General features: G+C 34.2%; 1 long non-coding RNA gene across 1 annotated transcript in view; it reads right to left on the bottom strand.

Annotated features, from left to right (window-relative positions):
* Positions 1-10,971: 10,971 nt before the first annotated feature.
* Positions 10,972-23,822, bottom strand: part of LOC127554643 (uncharacterized) — a 51,920-nt gene continuing 39,069 nt past the window's right edge. The window contains exons 3-4 of the long non-coding RNA XR_007952023.1: positions 15,263-15,460; positions 10,972-11,810 (exon numbers count right to left, since the gene is read on the bottom strand). This is a non-coding gene — a long non-coding RNA (uncharacterized LOC127554643). The remainder of the gene's footprint in view (positions 11,811-15,262; positions 15,461-23,822) is intronic.

Consider the following 23,822-nt stretch of genomic DNA (forward strand, 5'->3'; position numbering starts at 1 on the left):
CATCAGCTATCATAGATTAAATGACCAGGGCATATGGGCTAGAGTACCACACCTGGAGTCAGGAGGACTTACCTTCTTGAGTTCAAATCTAGCCTCAGACACTAGCTAGCTGTATGACTCTGAGCAAATACCTTAGCCCTGTTTGATTCAGTTTCCTTATCTGTAAAATGAACTGGAGAAGGAAATGGCAAACCATTCCAGTATCTTTGCCAAGAAAACTTTATGTGGGGGTCACAAAAAAATCAGACATGACTGAAAAAAGACTGAACAACAACAAGCACATGAATCCCAGATCCATCTATACAGTTCTAATATCACTCCTGAACTTGAGTACCACGTCATCAGATAAATAACTATGAGTATCTCCAGACTGTAGTGTCTCAAATTCCATAAAATGGAATTCATGATCCTTCCCATCCTATCTTTGAACACAACCCCTCTCTTATAAAGCTCTCTTTACATTGAAAATATTGCCATCCTTCTAATAATTCAAGTTTACAACTTTTAATCATTCTTAGCTTCTCCCTTTCCTTAACTTCATTTCCAAAAGAAAAGAAGAATCCTGAAGAATGAGAAAAGACAAGAGAGACACTGGCAATTTGATATGGAATAAACTAAGGACATTTACAGGGAACCTTTTGAACCTATATGTATTTTCCTAGACTCCAATGTGGTTCTTATCAATGAATTATATCACTACTCATTTTTTTCCTTTTCTAATACTAAGATTAAGATTTATCAAGGATTTAGTAAGGAAAAATTTTCTCTCATGCACATAGAATTGAGATTCTTTGATAAGTTTTTAGATATGACAGGTGTCTCAAGAATTGTAATTTGGTCATTTATGAGTCAGAATAAGGAAAAGAGAAACACAGAGATTATTTTTATAGCAACATATTGGACCAATTTAATGGATGACACTGGAAGGCAAAGAAGCCTTGTGTGAAGCTGGTTTCAGTAAACCACATGTGGGATAGTCATAGCTTGGACCAAGAAGACAAGTGTGGTCACAGAAAAGAAGGTCTGTTTCACTCTTTCAAAATAAGAATCCAAAGAGATGAATTCATATTTTTTGTCTGCACATTTTTCTTTACTTATGTAGTTTAAATATGCCTTCAAATTGAAATCCTAAAACAGAAAGCGTATTGCCATTTGGAATTCTACTTGTTTCTAAAACTCAATTTGTGCAAAAAATGTTGAATGTCCCTTAAAAAATTTTATATGTAAATTTTGAGGTCATTATGTAGTCACTTTCTGATTTCAAATATCTTATTTCCTAGTGATGGGTAAGCAGCTAAGTCTTTAGGCTAATTTATGTGATTCCATATAGAGCCAGCAAAGTTAACTAGATGACAAGAACTTTTGCAGACCTATGATCTTTTGAAAACATCTTTATAGGTAAATAATATTTCCATGGCTTCCTTATTTCATTTTTAGTACCAAAAGAATTGTGATCAACAGAATGATCATTAGGGACTGTAGAGATTCATCTTTGTGTCACTCTGACTCATCAATCTTAACTGCAAAATGAACTTGGCATCTTTCCCACTCAACTCTTTCCTCCTTCCATCTTAGCTATTTATATTAATGGTATTGCCATCTTGGCAGTCCATCAGGGTCAAAACTTTAGTCATCATTGACTTTCCCTCCCCTTCATCTACCATGTCCAATCAAATGCTCGATTCTATTCTTTATTCTAATTCTACAACACATCTCATACCTAACCCCTTCTGACTAAAATATTATCCCATTTCAAACCCTAATCACTTCTTAGTTGGACTTCTATCTCCCACTTATTTCTGACTTCTGTAATCCACCCTCCACAAAGCTACCAAATAATTTTCCTAAAGTACAAGTTTGTACCATGTCATTCTTTTGCTCAAAAACTTTAGTGTTCCCCTATTCCCTCTAGGATAAAATACAAGCTCTTCTCCTTGGTATTTTATGTTCTTCAGAATATGGTTTCATACCACTTTCTAAGCTTATTGTATATTGTTTCCTTTCACATACCGATGTTACAGACAAAATGGACTACTTATTCTTTCTTGAACATATCACTCCTCAAATCTTATTCTCAGACTCAGGCTATTCCCCGTATCTCGAATATATCCTTCCCTCCCTCTTGTATTCCTTAGCTTCCTTTGAGGTTTAGCTCTTGTGTTGCTTCCTATAGGAAGCCTTTCTTCATCTCCCTTATTGTAATTAATTTTTCTCTCCTTCTAAAGTATTATGCAGAGTTTACTTGTTTTCCTGTTATATTCTCCCCAATATAATGTCAGCAACCTAAGGATAGGAATTATTTCATTTTTATCTCTGTATCCTCAATGCCTGTGAAGTCTCTTATATGTAGTAGGCGATCAGTAAATGTTTGTTGGATTGGGAATGATAATTGTCTTCAAGTATATGAAAAGCTTTCACATGGGGTAAGGGTTTTGAATTAGACTGTTTTGTCAGAAAATTTGTTCAAAAGTTACAAAAGTTTCCAACAACTATGTGTGTGGCTTCCAGGTCATGACTCTTCCCATTAAACTAGACTTCCAATCTCTGGGGGTAAGGAGCGAATCAAAGAAAGAGACAAAGAAGAAGTGGTACTTTGCATGAAGAGTAGGAAAAAAATCTTACAATAAAAAATAAACTTCACACTTAATTCTCTTTATTTCATGGACTAATTATAATACAGGGAAAATAAAATGTGGCAGTTTCACTCTGTTACAGTTATCAAAAAGGTGAAAATTCTTCTGAAGAAAAAAATAGAAAAAATAAATGTAATGTCTTCTGAAGTCTATTTAATATTCCCACAAAACCTGTCTAAATGTAGTGATGAGCTACTGAGATAATTTATCCCAAGACATAAGAAGTTTTATTTTGCTTTTCAAGGAAAGTTTTTCTCTATTAGACATAAGGTACTGACAGTGATGAAAACCAAGTCAGCAAAACTACCTTCAGATTGCCTTTTTATGCCTAGTACTTCAAAATTTATAGTAAGATAAAAACCCCTTGATTTCTGTAATTTTCACAAGTATCTTTCAAACCTTGATTTTAAGATTGAACTTTAGTGCAGTGAAAGAGCTATGGTTTTGTCTTTGAATCTATCTGTATGACTTTAGGCAATCATTTCAGTCCCTGAGAATCACTCAGTTGCTTCACCTGGACAGTGAGAAAATTGGACTTGATTTCTGAGATCCTATACACCCATAAATCCTATAAAATATTTACATTGTCCCATTGGAGAGGACAGACTATGAAAGTTTTCTTTCCCAGAAGTCTCATGATCAATTTACACTTCCTGAGCTTTTTACTTTTAAGAGAAGCACAAACAAAATGCTCTGTCTTCTAATGTGATATGTAGGCATGCATGAAAAGGCATGATTATATATATCTTAGTTACATAGGTCTTTCACCAGCTTTTTACTTATCAGCTAGGTAGCATGGTGGATAGAGTGTTGGTCCTGGAGTCAGGAAGACCTAACTTCAAATGCAGCCTCAGACTCTTACTAGCTGTCACTTGCTCTCTTTTTGCCTCAGTTTTCTCATCTATTAAAAAAATGGGAATAATAATAGCACCTATTTCCTGGAATTGTAGTGAGGATTAAGTGATATATGATTGTGGAAAGCTTGGTATATAATTGGTTATTGTCCTTCGTTCTTAAAGAGGACCAAAATGACATTACTAAATTAGAATCGAGTTAAAGTATGTCCAACTGTAGCTGATTAGAGCAATACTAGCCCAGAATGCTCCACCACAGATTGGACACAAATAATTCACACAAATGTTTGGGATAACATCTCTAATTTTGTGCATTTTGGGTTTCCTTTGATCTAATTAAATTCTTCTTTGCTCATAGAACTCGTCATCTTCTTTAATGAGGGCATACTATGCAGGGAGGTCCTATGCCAGTGTCTCTTATGTCACACAATTGATTCTAAAGTTTTTAAGAGATACCTATATAAATATTAATTGTTAGTTATTATTGTTATTCTCTAGACTCTTGAAGTGCTACTTTGAATTCTTCTCCTAGACTCTTTCCTTTTTGCTTATCCTCCTGGGATCAGAGATTTAGAGCTGGAGGGAATCATGGATATTTCTCTAACTCCAGTAATAATAAGTAAATTGAAACCCAGAGAGGGTAAGTGATCTTTAGTTAAGATATTTTGGTTTCTTGTTTGTTTTGAGAGGCAATTGGGGTTAAGTGTCTTGATCAGTTACACAGCTAGTAAGTTTAAGTGTTTGAAATCACATTTGAACTTAGGTCCAGTACTCTATCCACTGAGCCATATAACTACCCCAGTTAAGTGATTTTTTTTTTCCCAAGGTCATGTACCCATAGTAAGTTTCAGTGTTGGAATCTGACTCCAGGAATTTGTATTCAGATTCAGCATTCTTTCTACTTTGCCATGCTTTCAAAAGTCTCTAAAATAATAAACACAGTTCTAAAATAACAAAAAATAATCTAAATTTAAAAAATTAATATAAAATAATCTTTCTTGCTCATGAATCTTCAGAGATCTCCTTTTATATCTACAAGGAAATACAAACTCCTTAATTTGGCATATAAAGTTCTTTATAATCTGATTCTAGCTGGCTTTTTCCAGATATTCCATACATTCTATATTCCAGACAAAGTCTTCTACTTATATTCCCTAAAGTAAATCTTTCATTTCCCACTCTGACTCCCATATCCAAAATGCATTCCCTTCTCCTCTCGAGTTCTTAGAACCCTTTCCCCTCCATTAATTCTTATCTCCCAATTTTTGGTTGAAAATCTAAAAAATGGAGGTAAAGAGGAAATATTCCAAGCATGGAGGATAGAAACAGGAAATATAGTGCTGGATTTAAAGAATGGCACTAGGTCAATTTGGCTTAAACCTAAAATAGATGAAGGGGAATTGTGAAATAACCTTGGACATATAGGCTGGAGCCAGAAAAATTTTGTTCTACTGGCAAAGGCTTCTGGAATCCAGGTTCACCCTTGCCTCCTCCCCCACCCTCTAACACCCATGGCAATGAGTTATTGAGAACAGTTATTTTTTTACAGTGAATTTTTGTCAGTACAAGAACTCAGTTCAGGGAGAAGATAGTGTTCCACATTCTCAAAGGTCTTACTATCTATTTTTATATATTGAGTGAATAATATGATGAAAATTAAGTTCTAGTAATATTATTTTGGGAGTAGTATACAGAATAGTTTGACATGGAAAGAAACTGGAAGTAAGAAGACCAACATTCAAATGTGTAGGGATGGTGACAGCAGGAATGATCTACATGAGACAAATCTAGAAAATGTTTTGAAAGAATTGAGACTGGGGAATGATTTGTTATTTTACAGGTTGTGGAACTGAAAATCAATTAGAAATTATCTAGTGCAACATGATAGTTTGTTGTTCTTTTGCTTTGTTTTTGCAAATGGGAAATTGAGGCTCATTGTGGTGAAGTTGAAAGTCAAACAGAAGATCTCTGATCAAATCCAATGCTATTTCACATTACTCCTTGCCTCTTATTAAATGAATTAAAAAGAAGAGCCATACTAGGAAGCCATCACTAATATTTCTCCATCTTTATTATTTCTTCTTGTTGTTGAGTTGTTCCAGTCATGTTCTACTCTTTGTGATCCTGTTGGGATTTTTCTTGGCAAAGATACGGTAGGGATTTACTATTTCCTTCTCTAGCTCATCACAGGTAAGCAAATTAAGGCAAACAAGATGAAGTGACTTGCCCAGAATCACAGAGTTACTAAGTGCCTGAGGCCAGATTTTAATTCAGGAAAATGAGTATTTTTGACTCCAGGTCTAGTACTTTACTGACTGTACTACCTAACTGCACCTGTCACTTCCTTAAACCCCCATAAAAGCTATTATAATTCCTTTTCCCAAGGAAGGCCTTTTCCACTGTATAACTGACATCATTGGGATATACCCTGATTCCCATGCACATGGATACACAATAGTGATAGCACACACACACACACACACACACGACTACATACACAACTCCCTGGTTCTAGGGAAAGTGAATCATTTGTTGGACAGGGCTTTCCTGCATACAGAGAGTGCTGCCACTGGAGAGAAGGTGGTAGAGAAGGGCTGCCAAACCTTCTCTGAGACTTTCTTCTTTTATGGATCACAAACTTTCTTTTGCATTAGAATAAGAATTAAGAATTATCTTGCTTCTGAGTCATTTGGTATGGCAGCACCACTAACAGAAGGGAGTCATAAAAAATAGAAGATGGGGCGAAAGATGATCACTTCACTCTAGATATACTGAATATAAAGTAACAAGGAAAAGTACAGTTAAATGTCTAGTAGGTCTCTAGAAATGTAAAATTGGAGAGGGTTTAGACTAAGTCCATAAAAATGGGACAGTAGAAAAAACTCTTGAGTCATGCTCAAAGGCGCTAGGTTCAAATACTGCTCTTCACAGTTAATACCTATGTGACCCCAGGTAAATCACTCTTTGTGCCTCAGTTTCCTCATCTGTAAAATAATTAGTTAGACTAAATGACTTCTAAGGTGCCTCTCTCATGTTTAGATGTGTTATGTCTTTGGTCATTAGCAAAGAGATGATATGTGCTATCATAAAAGGGGGTAACTTTCTTGAAGGCCATTATTATAGGAAAATAACACATGTTGTTTTTTAAGTGATCTTCCATGCAAACCAATCCTTCTCATTTTTACTAAGCTTCTTCAAAATACAAGCACTCAATCTAAATGAGATTGCCAGATTAATAATTCAAAGATTTGCTTGACATAGATAAAATTTTAAAGTAGCAAGCTATCAGCCACAGAGAACAGCAGAGTTCTCTATAAGAACTAAGGTCTTTACTTCTGCAAACTGGCAAGTTCTTTGACTTGCAGCTGCTTTTGTTATTAAATGAGACTCCAAGCCTAAAATATTGCCACTGATAATCATACTTTCACATATCCAAGTAGGCTAAAAACCTAATAACAATATGTGCATAATTTTTCATCTTCATTTTGATGGTCCAGTTTTTCGTAATAACTAAATCCTATAACAAAATACTTTCAATTCTAAATATCCTAAAATATAATTTGCTATACTTTTAAACAAAATAAATGCATATTCTTTAGCTATAATAGAATAGAAATCTAGTCCTCAAAATGTTAATGATAACTCTAATGTTTTTAGGATAATAGGATCATAAAGTTCAAGTTAGAAGGACTTTAGGGATCATCTAATCTACTTCAACCCCATCATTTTACAGAAAAGGAAACTAAGTTCCCAAGTAGTATAGTGATTTTTCCAATGTTGTAAATATAGGAAGTGACAGAGACAGAATTTGACTGGTGGCCCCAAAGTTGGTTCTCTGTCCACTGGAATTTCATTAGTGTGAGTTTGAGTATTAATGGAGGCCAATTCTTCCATGAAACTTCTTTGAGTTGCTAAGGATTAAAAAAAAAAATCGGTATGTGATGGCCAACCTGATTATTTGCCTGTTAAAATAGAAGTAGCAATTTTATACTTGGTTTCATAAGATGAGCTTTTCTGAATTTTATGAAGGTGGCCCTTGGACATCAGAGAGATATTTTATTGAAGGTCTGCCCTCAAAGCATTTCCAGATTGGTAGGACCTGCTGAAGTTTGCATTCAACTCATATAATCTTCAAGAATCCATAATCACCCCCATTCCACAGTGAGTCATCAAAGTAGGACTTCAATAGAGTGGATTTAAGAAGCAGTCAAGCCTCCTGAAAAACCATTTTGCAAAAAGAACAGTTCACCAATAGCATATTATGCTAAATTCTTTGCAGTTGGTAGAAATTCCCTAGCATTTAAGTGAACAGTTTTAAATGACCCCATCTGGTGTCAATTCATTCATCTACTTAGGGATATATTGTGTAACTAATTTATCTTGCTGAATATACCTGCCATTAATTCTACTCAAAAATCAGACATTTTATAAGTATCACACTAAGGTTAATTTATGGTTCAGACTGTCAACCTACCCTTAAAATTTTTTAATTTGAAATCCTCTCTTTCATGCTATGTGGTGCAGAACTCTAGAGTCTCCACTGACACAGACCCAGCATCTGTGGAAATGGCAGGACACTTTCCCAGCACAAATGGCCATGTCTCTAGTTTCATCTCACTTCTACAATTCTACCAAGTTACACTGCTTCTTTTTCAAACACATCTGGGGCCCACCTTTCTATAAAAAGTGGCCTAATCTTGCAGTTTTTAAATGTAACTAACTCACAGAGAGTTGATTAGTTTACAATACAAATTTTAAAGTACTATATAAGGATTAACTATTATTGTTATTACTTTTCTTGAAGTATTGGATCTTGGCTATAATACTAGTATGGCTTATATATAAAAGTAAGCTTTAACAAGAGAATGTTAGATAGGCTTTTCCCATATCTAGCATCCAAAACATGAAGATTCCTCCTTAATCTATAAAACAGGATATCAGTATTTCAAGTACTTCAGAGATGGCGATCATGAATTATAGATTTAGAGCCAGAAGAAACTATTTAAGGCCATCTGAGACAACACTCTCAGCTTATGGGAATGGAAACTGAGGTACAAAAAAGCAATTTGCCCCAAATCACTCAGATTAAAAGTGAAGGAAGTATTATATGGTGAACTCCAAAGCTAATTCTTTCTACTGCACTACTATTCCTTTATTAAGCAACATACCTGATCATGTTACTTTGGGCCCTGAAAAAATACCCCTACAAATTAAGGATTAATGTTATACTATTAACATTTTTTTCTTGTTGTTGTTGTTATTGTTCAGTTGTTTTAAGTCATGATGCAATCTTTGTGACCTATTTGGGATTTCTTAGCAAAAACATAGAGTTGTTGTTTGCCATTTCTTCTTCAAGTTATATTATAGATGAGGGAACTGATGCAAAGAGGATTAAATAGTTTCTCCAAGATCATATAGCTAGTAGTAAATGTGTGAGGTCAGATTTTAACTAGATCTTCTTGACTTTAGGCATGACTAGAAGCACATGGCAAAGTTCTCCTCAAATTAAGTGTGATGACACCATATTTAAAATCAGCCCGAGTCAGGAATTCAGGTTAAGGGAAAAATCTTCAATCTTTATTCTCAGTAGAGGTGAAGGGGGATTGTGATAACAATATGGGCAGTTGTGACAGGAAGCCAGCCAGCAGAGGTGAAGGGGGATTGCAGGTGAAAGAGGGATTGGACGTGAAGGGGGGGTGGCGATAGCAATGTGAGCAGCTGTGACGGGAACTAGCCAGCAGTCTCTCCTGCTTCCCTTTTCATTACCCTGCCTCCACCCACCAAAATCATCATTTCCTATACAACACATCAGGATTTGCACAAAGAGTAGGCGGGGCCATTCTTTCTCCAAGCATATATATTAATAGAATATGGTCCAATTACTATTTAGCCTCATGTGCTTGGGACCTCAGTGCATCAGTTCAAGCCTCAACCCATTACAATTAAGTTCTGGGGGAAAATGAGTCTTTCAAATAAAGATAGCCTTTTCTTTTGTCAGTCCAGTAAGTCTTTGACTTACAAATGCTTTTGTTATTAAACAATACTTCAAGCCTGGATATCTGATAGAATAAAAGAGATCACTTAATTTGGAATTAGACAATCTAACTGTGAATCCTGGCTCTGCTGCTTGGGCAAAATTACCCTCTCTGGTTGTCAATTTCCTCATCTTTAAAATAAATTAAATAGCTCGATTAGGTGAAACCTAGCTTTAAAAAGAGTTGCCCTAATGATTCAATATTAAATTAGAAAGAAGTCACTGTTAGAATTCCCCAGGGACTATGCTTGGCCCTATCCCACTTAATATTTTTTATCAATCATGTGGATAAGGACATGCTTAACAATTTTGCAGGTGACACAAAGATGAGGGAGGACTAACATGTTGAAGGAAAAGACAGAATCCAAAAAGATCATGATAGGGTAGAACACTGGGCCGTACCTAATAGAGCTGGATACATTAGGAATAAATGGAAAGTCAAACACTTGAGCATATCAACTCTACAGAGTAGAAAAAAGATGTGGTGAGAAAGCAATTTGATAGGAAAAAAAAAGATGTAGTGATATTAAAAGAGTTAAAGCTAAAAATAAGTCAATAAGGTAATATAACAACTAAGAAAGATAATGATTTCTGATTCTGCAGTGGGAGAGGCCTAGTATTCATTGCTGAAGAAGTTGATGGTCCACTGTTCATAGTGGGGTCAGATCACATGTGTGATATTGTTTTCAGTTTTGAATATATTAGAAAGGACCCTAGTAAACTCTGAAAGACTTCCAGAAGAAGGCAACCATGTTGTTAGAGGCCTTTTTGCTTTATGAATGATTGGTTGAAAATAATAGATTTCTATTAATGTAAAAATATGTTTTTGAAAATAGAGAAGCAAAGGAGTGCAAAAGATGTAGAATGTTTTATACATTTTTAGAGGCAGTCACTAATTCTTAAGTTTTACTTAATTGTTTTGCTTTGTTACAAAAGATCTCTCATGGAGTATAGATAGTCTATACGTGTTTCTAATGTGAAAACAAAAACAGTAAAACTTTTTTTTTAATAGAGATGGAGAATAAAAGGGGAAATGAGGATAATTAGCTTGAAGAAGAGAAGATATATTTGGAAAAAGAAAGAGATGACTTGTTCTGTTTGGCCCCAGAGAGTATATTTAGTTGGAAGTTGCAAAAAAGATAATTTTAGGCTTTTTTAAGGAGACTATTCCTATCTATTAAAGGTTCCCTACCATGAATGGGCTGCTTCACCAGGGAGTAGACTCTCCTGGAAGATCTTAAACAACAAATGGATGCTCACTTTGTGTAGAGAAAATTCCCATCAAATACTATGTGATTATTAAGGTTACTTTGAATTCAGAGATTATAGGCTTATGTGTGATTCTACTGTATATATTCAGTCACAACCTTTGCCTTCATGAAGCTTGGATTTTCCTAACATTCCTCCTATTTTCTTATTCACACATGAGAATTTCATAGATTGGGTCTTTTTATTGAGTTAACTACACATGTCTTTCAGGTTACTCTGTTTTCATTGAAGGAAGTGAAATCAATTTTGTCTTACGAATCACAGATGAATAAAATGAGACTGACACAATTCAACTTTTTTTTTCCCTGAGTGTTCACAGAGTATTCATGACAGTAGTACCATATAGTAGGATGTTTCATTACAAAATAATCAGTCTATTAGTAGAATCCTGTAGAAAACACTATCAGCAGAGAAATTACAAACTAAGATTCCTCCCAATAATTGCATAGACTTTTAATTCTATTCAAGATCTACCTCTTGATGACCCTATAGGGTGACGATTAAATCACTTACATGCTTCTAGCAATCACAGATGATATAGAGAAAGAAACCTTTTTAGGCTGTCATGCATACTTTTAATACTAATAACTGTAAAAAAAGTATTTATTTTGTGAAACTATTTGTAAAATTATTAAAAGAAATCCACAAAACCAAAAATTTAGATTACTAAAGGCAGACTTATTTTTTAGATCTAATCAAGAACATCACATATTTCCAAAGGGAAATTCTTCTTATGTGATTTTGATGTGTGACAAATCTGGCCAATGACAGAAACATGTAAATCATGTATATTATCATGTCTCATCTGAATGTCTTTACAACATAGACAAGTTGAAGGATTAAGTACTGGAAGAGCTTTCTTAGCTGTGAAGGTGTTGGGGGAGGGGGTTGGAGTGACAATGATTAAGACACTGACAGAGTGCACACAAAACCATTTGTTGGCATGACATGTCAGATAGATGAAGAATCAGTCTTTGTCTATGGGAGCTCTGTTTTCTTTCAATCCTCCTCTTGGATCAGCTGCAAGGGAAACAAGGAGGCTAATGGGACACTGATTTTTAATACCAGCAGTATGCAACGTATGGTGTAATAAAAATAAAAAGGAGGTTTTTCTGTAACACTAGTAAGCACAATGAACAATTGTCCATTAATATAAGCAGCATTTCCTTCCTTCTTCTACCTCTGAAAGGCACTTTTCCCCCCTCAAAGAGCAGTTCACATTAAATAGCTAATTCTCTTTCTACCCATGACTAAACTGTGTAGTGAGGTTCACTTTTGTTTGGCCCTGAAAAATAAATGATGGAAAATTGGAGCTAACAATATGTTCTGATTATTCCTATGGTATACAATATTCTCTGAATGTGACAAACCATGTTTATCCCACTGGGGAGAGAAAGGGAGGGAGAGAGAGATTCCCTATGATTTATTGGCATGTGTGGTGCTGTTAAATAGCCATTTTATTATTCAGCCCTGACATTGACATATTTTACTTCACTTTTCAAGAATTAAGATTTTCATATGTAAAATCTTACCCAAATGCAGTATTGACATTGAGAAATAAGTTATTTATGGAAATAGTCAAGGCTTTTGTGTCTATCAAGAATTATACTTCCCTTGTTACTGTTCTAATTCTAGATTTTTATTGTGTTTTCACCACAGACATCTTTACTAGATCCTTCTGTACTTTGTCAGGGTAAGGGTATAGGATAGGAAAACAGCTGCAATGACCAGCTTTTGGTGGAAACATTTCTAACAGATCTAAATCTTTATGTAAAGGTAGGAGAGCCAAATACTATGGCCATAGAATGACAGAACTACATGGAAACTTAAAGAGGATCTAACCCATTGAAATCTATAAGTGAAAAAAAATGGAGATTTAGAAAAGCTCAGAGCTTTTCTTAAGATCATACAACTACCCAATGACTGAAGTATAACTAGAATTGTGGTCTTCCTGTTCTGTGTTACTGCTATGTGAAACTAATAATTTTCCTCCTGACTTATGTAGAAATGAGGTTGGCTTTCTTAATATGAGTACTAATTCCAGTATGGGAAAACAAAAGCTGAACATCAAAGAACTGTCTTCTTGGTTTATTTTTCGTTCATATGCATAAACAATGATGCTACTATAATTTGTGTTTGTGATGATGAAATGGATTGGGGCCGATACATATATACTTTCCTTTCATCTTCTTTGTGTTTAACATCTTTGTTCTTGCCCAAGTTCAAGGTTAAATCTTATGCCCAGAAAAAGGAGCCAAATTAACTAGCCTTCAATAATGGACTCATTCTCCAGGCAAATATTCTCCAGCCAAACTGAATTACTCATCAATTCTTGTACAATAAATACTTTCCCAATTCCATGTGATTATTCTTTATGCCAGTCATAGCTTCTCATATATCTTTTGAAATTTGATCATTCAAGGCTAAACTTACAAATTACTGCTTTATGGAACTTTTTAAAATTCCTATCTTCTCCAAGTTGAAAAGCTTCTTTTCTTACAAAAACTTCACATAAAACTTTACTCCATCTAATATTATTATATTCTAATCTGTTATACTTGTAGTAGAGATTGGAAGGGGAAAGAATAAGCATTTACATAGTAAATATGTACTATATTTAGCCAAATAGTATGTTAAGTACTTTACAAATATTCTTATATCATCATACAGATATTATGTAATATTGAGCACAATGCATACATGAATATACACATACACATTTTTATATAATGTGCATTGTGTGTCTGTATTCATGTGTTTGCCTGTATATACGTGTGTGTGTATATATATATATAATATATATATCATATCTCATGTGTGTTCATGATCTATATACTTGGACATTCTGTAAACTTCCTGCTGAAAGGGGCTACATCTTCTCTAAACTTTGTTATCTTTCTCAAAATGTTCTGCATATAGAAAATAATAAATAGCTGTTAAATAAATGGAGTACCATGCTCTCTATTCTTTGTCATGTTATACATTATCACCAGAAAAATAGAGGTCCTGAACAAAGGAGATGGCTGTGCTTATAAAACTCAATGATGAGAAGAATATTTGAAAAGAATATACTTATATTTGATAATGAGAAGAAAGGAAGGAAAAGCAACTACCATAGAGCATTCAGTCTAATTATATCTCAGTCATACCTCGATATTTTGTAAATTTCCTGCTGCAAGGGACTACATTTTCTCTAAACTTTGTTATCTTCCTCAATGCCTACCAAAATGTTCTGCACATAGAAAATAGTGAATGGTAAAAATAAATAAAAGGGATATTTTAAAAATATACTTGATATATAATATATCAAATACAAAACATATTTGATAATAAGAAAGGAAATAAAAATAGCCACCATAGAGCATTCAGCCTAATTATATCTCAATCACTGAGGAGCAGGATTCAGGGCATGAGTGCCAGTTCTGCCACTCACTGGGTACCTTACCTGCCATATATAGATTTGTTGAAGAACTGAGAGGAAAGGAAGAGAATGACAATTGTATGGTGTCTACAATGTGCAAGCATTGGACTAAGCATACTACTCATAAATATTACTATATTTGATCATCCCCACCACTCATTGTGGTAGATATTATTATATTCTCCATTTTATAGTTCAGGAAATTGTAAAAGTGATTTGCCTGTGGTCATACTGCTAAGAAGTATCTGAGGTCAAAGGTGAATTCAGGTCATTCTGACTCTAAGATCAGTGCTTTATCCACTGTGCCCCCAACTTGAGATGTTTTAGCTAAAGGGAAAATGAAATAACTGCTTGCAAATGTTTGAAGAGTTGTCATATAACAAAAGGGATTAGACTTTCTTTTTTGACTCTGGCAGACTGAACTGCTAACAGTAGTACAATTTAGGTTTGCTCTAAGGAAAAGAGTCTACTGCCAAGTTCTACTCTGATTATTTCTTTATGATGAATGGGTTCTCAAAGTCTATGCCAAGGAAACGCAAGCAAATTCTAATCTTCTAATTCTGAAATATAGGCCATGTCTCATACCTGAACAACATCCCTAGCTAAGTACAGAGAAACTCCTTACCAATAGGCTGACCTCAACAATCCATGAAATAAATTATGTAAAATGTAAAATGTAAAATATGCAAAAATTTGTGATCTCCAGCTTCTAAGTAATAGTGACAGAAAATACTAAGAATCATACAAAGTTTTAGATCATCTAGAAATATTAGTTTAACTATTGATACTCTAAATGTGAGATATTTGCCCAATGACTAACAAGTAAGCATGGTCTCAGATGCATTGAATCTTATCAAACTTGGCCTTCTCACTATATATAAAACCAAAAACCAAAATGAACTTTTAACTGAACAAAAAGTTGGCTCTCAATGACATTTTGGATAGAGTTGTAGTTAGACTCAGGAAAAGTTGTGACTTTGGGCAAATGACTCAACTTCTCCTAGTTTTAGTTGTTTCATCTTATTAAGATAGGGATGATATTAGAACCCACCTTTCAGATTTTATGTGAGAACTTAATGAGGCACTATATGTATATATATCTATATATGGATATATATACTATACTGACTTTATATTTTATATATACATATATCAAATGATTTAAAAATCTTAGGGAACATATAGAAAAATATTGCTTCTTCTTGTTGTTGCTGCTGTTGCTGTTGCTGTTGCTGTTGTTCTCTTCTCCCTGAAGAGGCAAATATAAAATTTGACAGAATTAATATAATTATTCATTCAAGGGCAACAAGAAACTCATTTTACTAGATGGCTGGTAAACATGTATTGCAGTGCTTATAATAGTATTTTGCAAGTGTTTGAAAAGAGACTACCATAAAAAATAATTTCAATTTATATAAAAATATATGTTGGAAAGCATGACCAGGTAAAGGAATTCTATGATAAGCTCCAAATAAATTATTTAATCATTAAGAATGTATTAAGCACTTAGCATATGCCAGGCATTGTGCTATGAGTAGCTGATTCAAATAAAATAAGACTCCCTACTTGAGAAAATTATCTGGGAGACTGCACATTCACAAATAAGGATATGTGTATATATACATCTTAATTATTGTTTTTTATTTTCAAAGAAGACCAATTATATCATGGGGTGATATCTTGACTCATGGGTGAATTGGATTTAAGTGAGGCAGAGTTGTACAAAGTTGTCAGCCTCACTATCTGTTCCAAAATGAATTGAAATTCAGTGGCACAACAAAAATCAGAATAATTTTTGATGGCCCAGGAAGCAGTGGATGACCTTAGTTTCTTTGATGTTTGACCAAGCTTTAAGTACTCCATAGCACCTGCATCAGTCACTTTCATGGTTATGGGAACAAATAGTTCTCATCCACTCATTTCATAGGCAGAAATCTTTACATGCTTGGATAAATACCCTTTAAATCATCAATGAGTGTGAATTCTGCTGGTTAGCCTTGACCTGATTTAGCCCTTCTGCTGAGATGCTTTAGGTATATATCTACATACACATAGTAAGATAAGAGACAGAGTTTCTGGGAAATTAATGATTAGTTTATTGATTAGGCTAGTTGATAATAAATTGATCATCAGTGGTCTCAGTAACCAAAAACAAAACCATAGAGACCACTGAATGCTTAATATCTTTGGAAAAAGAAGTTCCTCTGACAGGTGAAAATTAACCTTGATTGGTGAACAATTAATGAGGGAATGAACATAGTAATGAGAAGGTAGACTAAGAATCTTCAGCTCCTCTTGCTAAGATGTGGCTTGATCATGAGACTCAGCTACCTGCAGCAATTTGGTCAGGGGAATCCATCTTCATCCACATCACTCTAATTGGTTTTCTCCTTCATAAGGTGAGTAATCTCAACTCTAGCAGAGGAGGGAAATGACCTGGGCTTATTTTCTAAAGGCAAGAATTCACTTTGATTAGATCAGAAGTAAGTTCTCTTGTTTGGGTAGGGTCCTGCTCAAGACTGAAAAGCATATTCCCAGAGGATTTGAGCAATCCTATTTATCAACAATGTCCAGAGAAACTGACTGACTGGCCTACAGGGGCTGGTCCCTGAATGAGGAAATAAAAAGGAAAAAAAAAACCCTTAATTCTAATTTAATAATTGATTTATAATATAATAAAGTAATCCCTTCTCTGATACACAAATGAATATAAGACAGAGAAATCACTAGTAGGATATTTGGGAAAGACATATGTCAAAGATAACATTTGAGGTATTTTTAAAGGAAATGTGAGATTCTATTAGTTGGATATGAAAAAAAATGAATTATAGGTATGGGGGTTAGCCAGTGGAAAGAGGGAAGATGTTATCCTTTGGGTGAAAATAGTAACAAGGCAGTTTGATCAGATCATTGAGTGCAGGAAGGGGACAATGCATAATAATAAAGCTAGAAAGGAATAGGGACCAGAGTATGAAAAGATTTAAACGTTAAACAGAAACATTTATAATTTGTCCTATTAGAGTTTATTGAGTGAAGGAATGGTGTGGTCATATATGCATTTGTGTTGGGTAGTTTCAGAGTTTTCCTCAATTTGTTCATCTCTTCCAACCCTAACCCTAAACCTAATCCTAACCCTAAATGTGAGCTTCCTTGGTCCTGAGTAGAATGGATCAGACTAATCTTTCAAGAGACTCCAGAACTGTTTCTGTACTAGATCTGCCTGGGGCCTCCCTCTTTTCATAGGATTCTGCTTCCAACCTTCCCCTGCTTTACACTTTATCTTTGTTCCCTGCTGCCAAGCTCAGAGTTTATTCCATGTTGAGTTCCCACCATGGTTTCAGGGATAGTTCATGTTGGATTTTGCCTAACATTTCTCTTGTACCTAAACTTGGGTCATTAGTATTTTTCTGCACCCACCTCCAAAACTATGATGTTGTTTTCCTTAGCATGGCTCCTGTATCTACTGGCTATATAAAAGACTTATGCTAGGCTTGAAAGACTGATCCATGGAAGGCTAGATACTTCAGAGTCTTCAGGGGTCCTCTGTACTCTGCCCTTGATCTATCTTGTTTATTTCAGCATCATAGGACTTAGGGATCCTTCTATCAAATCTGGCATTGGTGGAGAAGTTTATATATAATTACTTTTATTTATTTTTACCAGATTACTATATTTCTAAGCTTTGATGTAGAGGATGTAGAATTATCTGCTTTCTAGCAAACTGCCATTTTCCCACAAACCCAAACAATTTATATAAAATGTAGAAAGCTATTTTAAAATTTTGGGGAAAATTCTAAGAATCTGATTTTCAGACATTGAATATATAGAACAAATTGAATATATAGAGGACCAGCAAATGGCTTTATATACATAGAGGACTGAGAAAGAAAAAAGTCTCAAGAAAAGGTCAACTCTTTCCCCACTTTCTTTTCCTGATGCCTATCTATCAATTGACACTATTATATTATCTGCTGTTTTATTACCCAAATGTTTCTGGTAACTGAATTTTTTCTCAACACAAAAAGTCCAGAGATAAGCTAGAGATAGATAAAAATGTAAAGAGAATTTTCTCTGCCTAGGTTTTAAAAATTAGAATCCAACTTGAGTCTTAGAGATGTTGTGTCTGAACTTTTTACCTAAAATTAACTACCTATAGCCAAAGTGGAAAGTACCAAATGAATGTTGGGGGCCATTTTATCCTCCATCCCTCACTGCTTACAGTGAACTAATTATTGTAATAAAGTGTTATAATAGTATTAGAGTAATATTAGAATACTTGATGTCAGTCACAAAGCTGGAATGAGGGATAAGAAGTTGACCACTCATATTCTCCACTTGTATCCCTATTATATGAATGAAAGGAATGCCCTGAGTATAAAGTGTGCATTTCTTGTAGAGGATTGATGGGAAGATATGGGCAAAGATCCCAATAGTTTGACATGAATGATGAATTGGGATCTGTATCCCTGAAAGTTAAAGCTACACAGTTGAGCTCACAGATTCTTTGCAAGAATTAGAGTAAGGAAAATCTTCCTAATAATTAGAGCTATCCAAAATTAGAATTAATAACCTCATTTGTTCCCCCTCAATGTAAATCATGAGGTAAAAGTTGTATTTTTATTATAGTATTTTAAATTATTGTGGTTTTGCATATACTTCAAACTTTGTGAGGGAGGAATTGCTTTTTATCTCATCCTATTATCAATTATAATTCATTATACATGATTAATTTCTGTTAAATTTGATTGATCTGGGCCTTGAAAGATAAATAGGATTTCAACTCACTGAGTTCTGCAACATGACCTTTAACACCCTATACCACCCTATACCATGATAAAGTAGAAATAGATTTATGATTTAGACATAAAGGGTAGTACTATAAGCAAGAAAAAAAAGAACAAAAGATAGTCTACCTCTCAGTTCTATGGAGAAGGAAGGAATTTATGGCCAAAGACGAATTAGAGTACAATGTGAACTACAAAATCGTTTATTTTGATTATATTAAATTAAAAAGGTTTTGTACAAACAAAGCCAATGCAGACAAGATTAGAAGTGAAGCAGAAAACTGGGGAAAATTTTACATCCAAGAGTTCTGATAAAGACCTCCTTTCTAAAATATATAAAGAAATGACTCAAATTTATAAGAATGCAAGCCATTCTCCAATTGATAAGTGGTGAAAGGCTATGAACAGAGGTTTTTTTTTTTTTTTTTAGGAGAAATTAAATAAATTAAAAACAATTTCTAATCATATGAAAAAATGCTGTAATGCAAATTAAGACAATTCTGAGGTAGCACAACACACCTCTCAGATTGGCTAAAATGACAGGAAAAGATAATGATAAATGTTGGAGGGGTTGTGGGAAAACTGGGACACTAATACATTGTTGGTGGAGTTGTGAACTGATCCAACTATTCTAGAGAGCAATTTGGAACTGTGTCCAAAAGACTGTCAAATTGTGCATGCCCTTTGATCCTTCAGTGTCTCTACTGGGCTTGTATCCCAAAGGGATCATAAAAAAGGGAAAAGGATCCACATGTGCAAAAATGTTTGCAGCAGCCCTTTTTGTAGTGGCAAGAAACTAGAAACTGAGTGGATGCCCATAAGTTGGGGAATGGGCTAAATAAGCTACAATATATGAATATTATGGAATATTATTGTTCCTTTAAGGAATGATCAGCAGGATGATTTCAGAAAGGCCTGGAGATACTTACATGAACTGATATTAAACGAAATGAATAAAACCAAGAGAACATTTTACAGAGCAACAGAAAGATTATGCAATGATCAACTGTGATGGAAGTGGATCTTTTCATCAATGAGGTGATTTAGGCCAATTCCAATAGACTTGTGATGAAGAGAGCCATCTGCATCCGCAAAGAGGACTGTTGGGATTGATTGTGGATCACAATATAGTGTTTTCACTTCTTTGTTATTGTTTACTTGCTTTTTGTTTTCTTTCTCATGTTTTTCCCTTTTCTGATCTGATTTTTTTGTGCAGCATGATAAATGTGGAAGTATGTTTAGAAGAATTGTACATATTTAACATATATTGGATTACTTGCTGGCTAAGGGAGGGAGAAAATTTTAGAACATAAGATTTTGCAAGGGTGAATGTTGAAAACTACCTTTGTATATATTTTGAGAATAAAAATATATTATTAAAAAAAACAACCTTTATTAAGAGAAACAAAGCTGAAGTCTACAATCTGCCTAATATGGTCTGATACTTCAACTTACAAGATTCACAGTTATTTATCCTTCTCTTGATTCATATATGGTGTAGGTGGGCTGATTATAGTGTAAAAGGTCAGTATACTTTTACCCAAGCTGGCTCTTGGCTCAACTGGGGCATGATACTCCAAGCAGGGGTCTTTTACATCATAACTCAGGGAAGCTCATTAATTTTTATATAAAAATGATAAGTATATAGACAAGATTATATTGTTGAAGGATAGCAAAAATTGATTTTACCATGGTGAAGAGGCTTCAGCAGAAGACAAGGAGTCTCCTCTTTGAAAAGACTGAGGAAAAAGTTATTCTCCATGAAGAATAGGATTTTTGGGGGGATCTGGGAAAGAGTTTGAAAGCGAACCTAATTAGAAGGAAAATGGGGAAGAATCTGGGTAATCAGAAAAAAAGAGTCATCACCAGGATGTGTGTGGTCAGAGTCATTAGAAAAGTAAAAGAAATTGATTTAACTCCTGAAGTGACTGAAAGAAACAAGGAAATAGCCATGGGAGTTGGAAACATCACCACGAGTCTTCTTATGAGTTAGCCAAAAACAATGGACCTCTCTAAAAATGAGGTTCCTTCTAACTCTAAAAATTTTCTCACATATTCTTTCAGCACTTCAGAAGCTCCTAATTCTGTCTCCTAAGTTAGGTCTTCCAGAATCAGGTTTTCAGTTACTTGACTAAAGTGATATATCTCTTTCAGATGTGTTTATTTTTTGTTTATTCTCTGTTGGTAAAAACAAATACAAATACAAAAGCAACAGTTTAGTTCAAAAGGAATACACACAAACACACAAACACACACACACACACACACACACACACACTCAGTTAGATATAGAAATTTATCTTACCCAAGAAGGCAATAGTAGGGGAAGAGAAAAAGAAAAGAAAAGAGGGCTGATAAAAGGAAAGGCAGTTTAAGAGAGAGGATGGTCAGAAGCAAAACAGACTTTTAAGAAGGGTGGGATAAAAAGTGATGGAAGATAAATGAGAAAAAAAGATTGGAAGGAAATACACAGTTATCAATCATAACTGTGAATTTAATTAGCTGAACTACACAAAATTGAAGCAAATAGCAGAATGGATTAGAAACCAGAATCTAACAATATGTTTTATCTTTTTTTTTTTTTAACAAAAGATACACTTGAAACAGAAAGACACATGCATAAAATTAAATAAGGAGATAGAGTAAAATCTATTATACTTTAGTTGAAGTTAAAAAAAAAGGCAGGAGTAGCAATCATGATCTCAGACAAAGCAAAAGCAAAATTGGACCTAATTAAAAGAGATAATCAAGGAAATACATTTTGCTAAACATATATATATATATATCACAGACAATGAAATAATATCAAAAAAATTTATAGCAAGTTTCTCAGAGGAAAGCCTCTTTTCTCAAACACATAGGGAACTAATTAAAATGTATAAAAAATAAGAGCTATTCCCCAATTGAGAAACTGTCAAGGGATATAAACAGGCAATTTTAAGTGGAAAATATCAAAGATAACTAGTCATATTTTTTTTAAAAAGTGTTCTAAATCATTATTGACCAGAGAAATGCAAATTTAAAAACTCTGAGGTATCATTATCAGAAATGACAAATGCCAGAAGAAATGAGGTGAAATAGGTACTTTAATGAACTGTTAGTAAACTTATGAACTGGTCCAACCATTCTAGAAAACAATTTGGAATTATATCTAAAGGACTATAAAACTGCATACCTTTTGATACAGTAAAACCACTATATTAGCTCTATACACCAAAGAGTTCAAAAAAAATGAGGAAAAGAACTTGCATGTGCTTAAATACTTATAGCAATTTTTTTTGATGGCAAAAAAATTGAAAATTAATGGGAGGCCTTTCAGTTGGAGAATGGATGAACAAGTTGTGACGTATGATTATGATGGAGTAGTGTTATGCTGGAAAGCTATGAAGCACAGTAGATAAAGGTGGTGGGTGTGGAGTCAGGAAGATTAATCTTCCCATAAATCAAACATTTATTGGTTGTGTGATAATGAGCAAGTCACTAAGTCCTTTTTGTCTCCATTTCCTTGTCTATAAAATGAGCTGGAGAAGGAAATGGTAAATCACTCTAGTCTCTTTGCCAAAAACAGGGTCACAAAAAGTTAGACGTGACTAGAACAACTAAACAACAACACTATTGTGCTATAAGAAAAGATGGGGAAGATGTTTTGTAAAGGGAGAACTCTGGAGAAGCATACTTGAAACAAGGTGTTAACTCAGAGGAATTAATAAGACAATGGCTATCTAGCTTGGCATGGTGACTAATAGTTCTCTAGTTTAATACATGTACTTAGTACTCAATATAGTTCTACAAGGTTGACACCTATGATGATGTACTTATAATAGAGTAGATAAAAGTCAACAAAGAGGGGGAGAGAGATATTCCATCTCCCACCATCATGGTGGCTGGCCTGTCCTCCTTCATTTCTCCACTGAGACCATGTTCCGTTTGAAGGCCCTCCAGAAAACTAGCCACTCCCAGGTGAAGGAGATAGACTGTGAAGGAGATAATAAAGAATTTGGACTTTATCTCTGGCTATTTTGGTGGTGATTACACTGCTGAAACAAAGGCTGGTCCTAAAACCTCCAGAAAGCTAACCAGAACATTACAATGTTTCATTAAAACATAAGGAAAACCTATGATACAGAGTGAAGTGAGCAGAATCAAATCATAGTATATAGTAAAAGCAATATTATGATGATGAACTGTGAAAGATTTAGTTACTTTGATCAGTACAATGATTCAAGAAAATTCCTAAGGATTCATGATGAAAAATGCTATCCACCTCCAGGAAAAAAAAAAAAAAACTGATGAACTCTGAATACAAATTGAAGTATAATTTTATTGCTTTCTTTAATTTTTTTGCTTTTTGTGTGATATTGTTAAATATGGAAATGAGTTTTGTAGGACTTTACCTATATAAGGAGTATCATAATGCTTTCCTTCTCAATGGATGGGAGAGAGGAGTAAGAGAAGGAAAAAAATGTGACACACAATCTAAAAATAATTAGCAATTAATAAATTCTTTAAAAACAAAGTAACTTTAAAACAAATCTGTTTAAAATAGACCCCAATCTCTTTTCCATAGAGAGAGGATGCAGGCCCATTGCAATGGATTTGTGATGGAGAGAACCTTCTGCACTAAGAGAGGGACTAAGAGTAGAGACTGAATATGGATACAGTATAGTATTTTTACTTTTTTATTGTAAAAACAACATTTTTTTCCATTTTTTTCCCTTTTTGATCTGCTTTTACTTGTGTAGCATGATAATTATGAAAATATGTATAGAATTGCACATGTTTAACAAATATTGTATTACTTACCATCTAGGAGAAAGAGTAGGGAAA

Source organism: Antechinus flavipes, chromosome 3 (genome assembly GCF_016432865.1).
Source record: "Antechinus flavipes isolate AdamAnt ecotype Samford, QLD, Australia chromosome 3, AdamAnt_v2, whole genome shotgun sequence".
Lineage (NCBI taxonomy): Eukaryota > Metazoa > Chordata > Mammalia > Dasyuromorphia > Dasyuridae > Antechinus > Antechinus flavipes.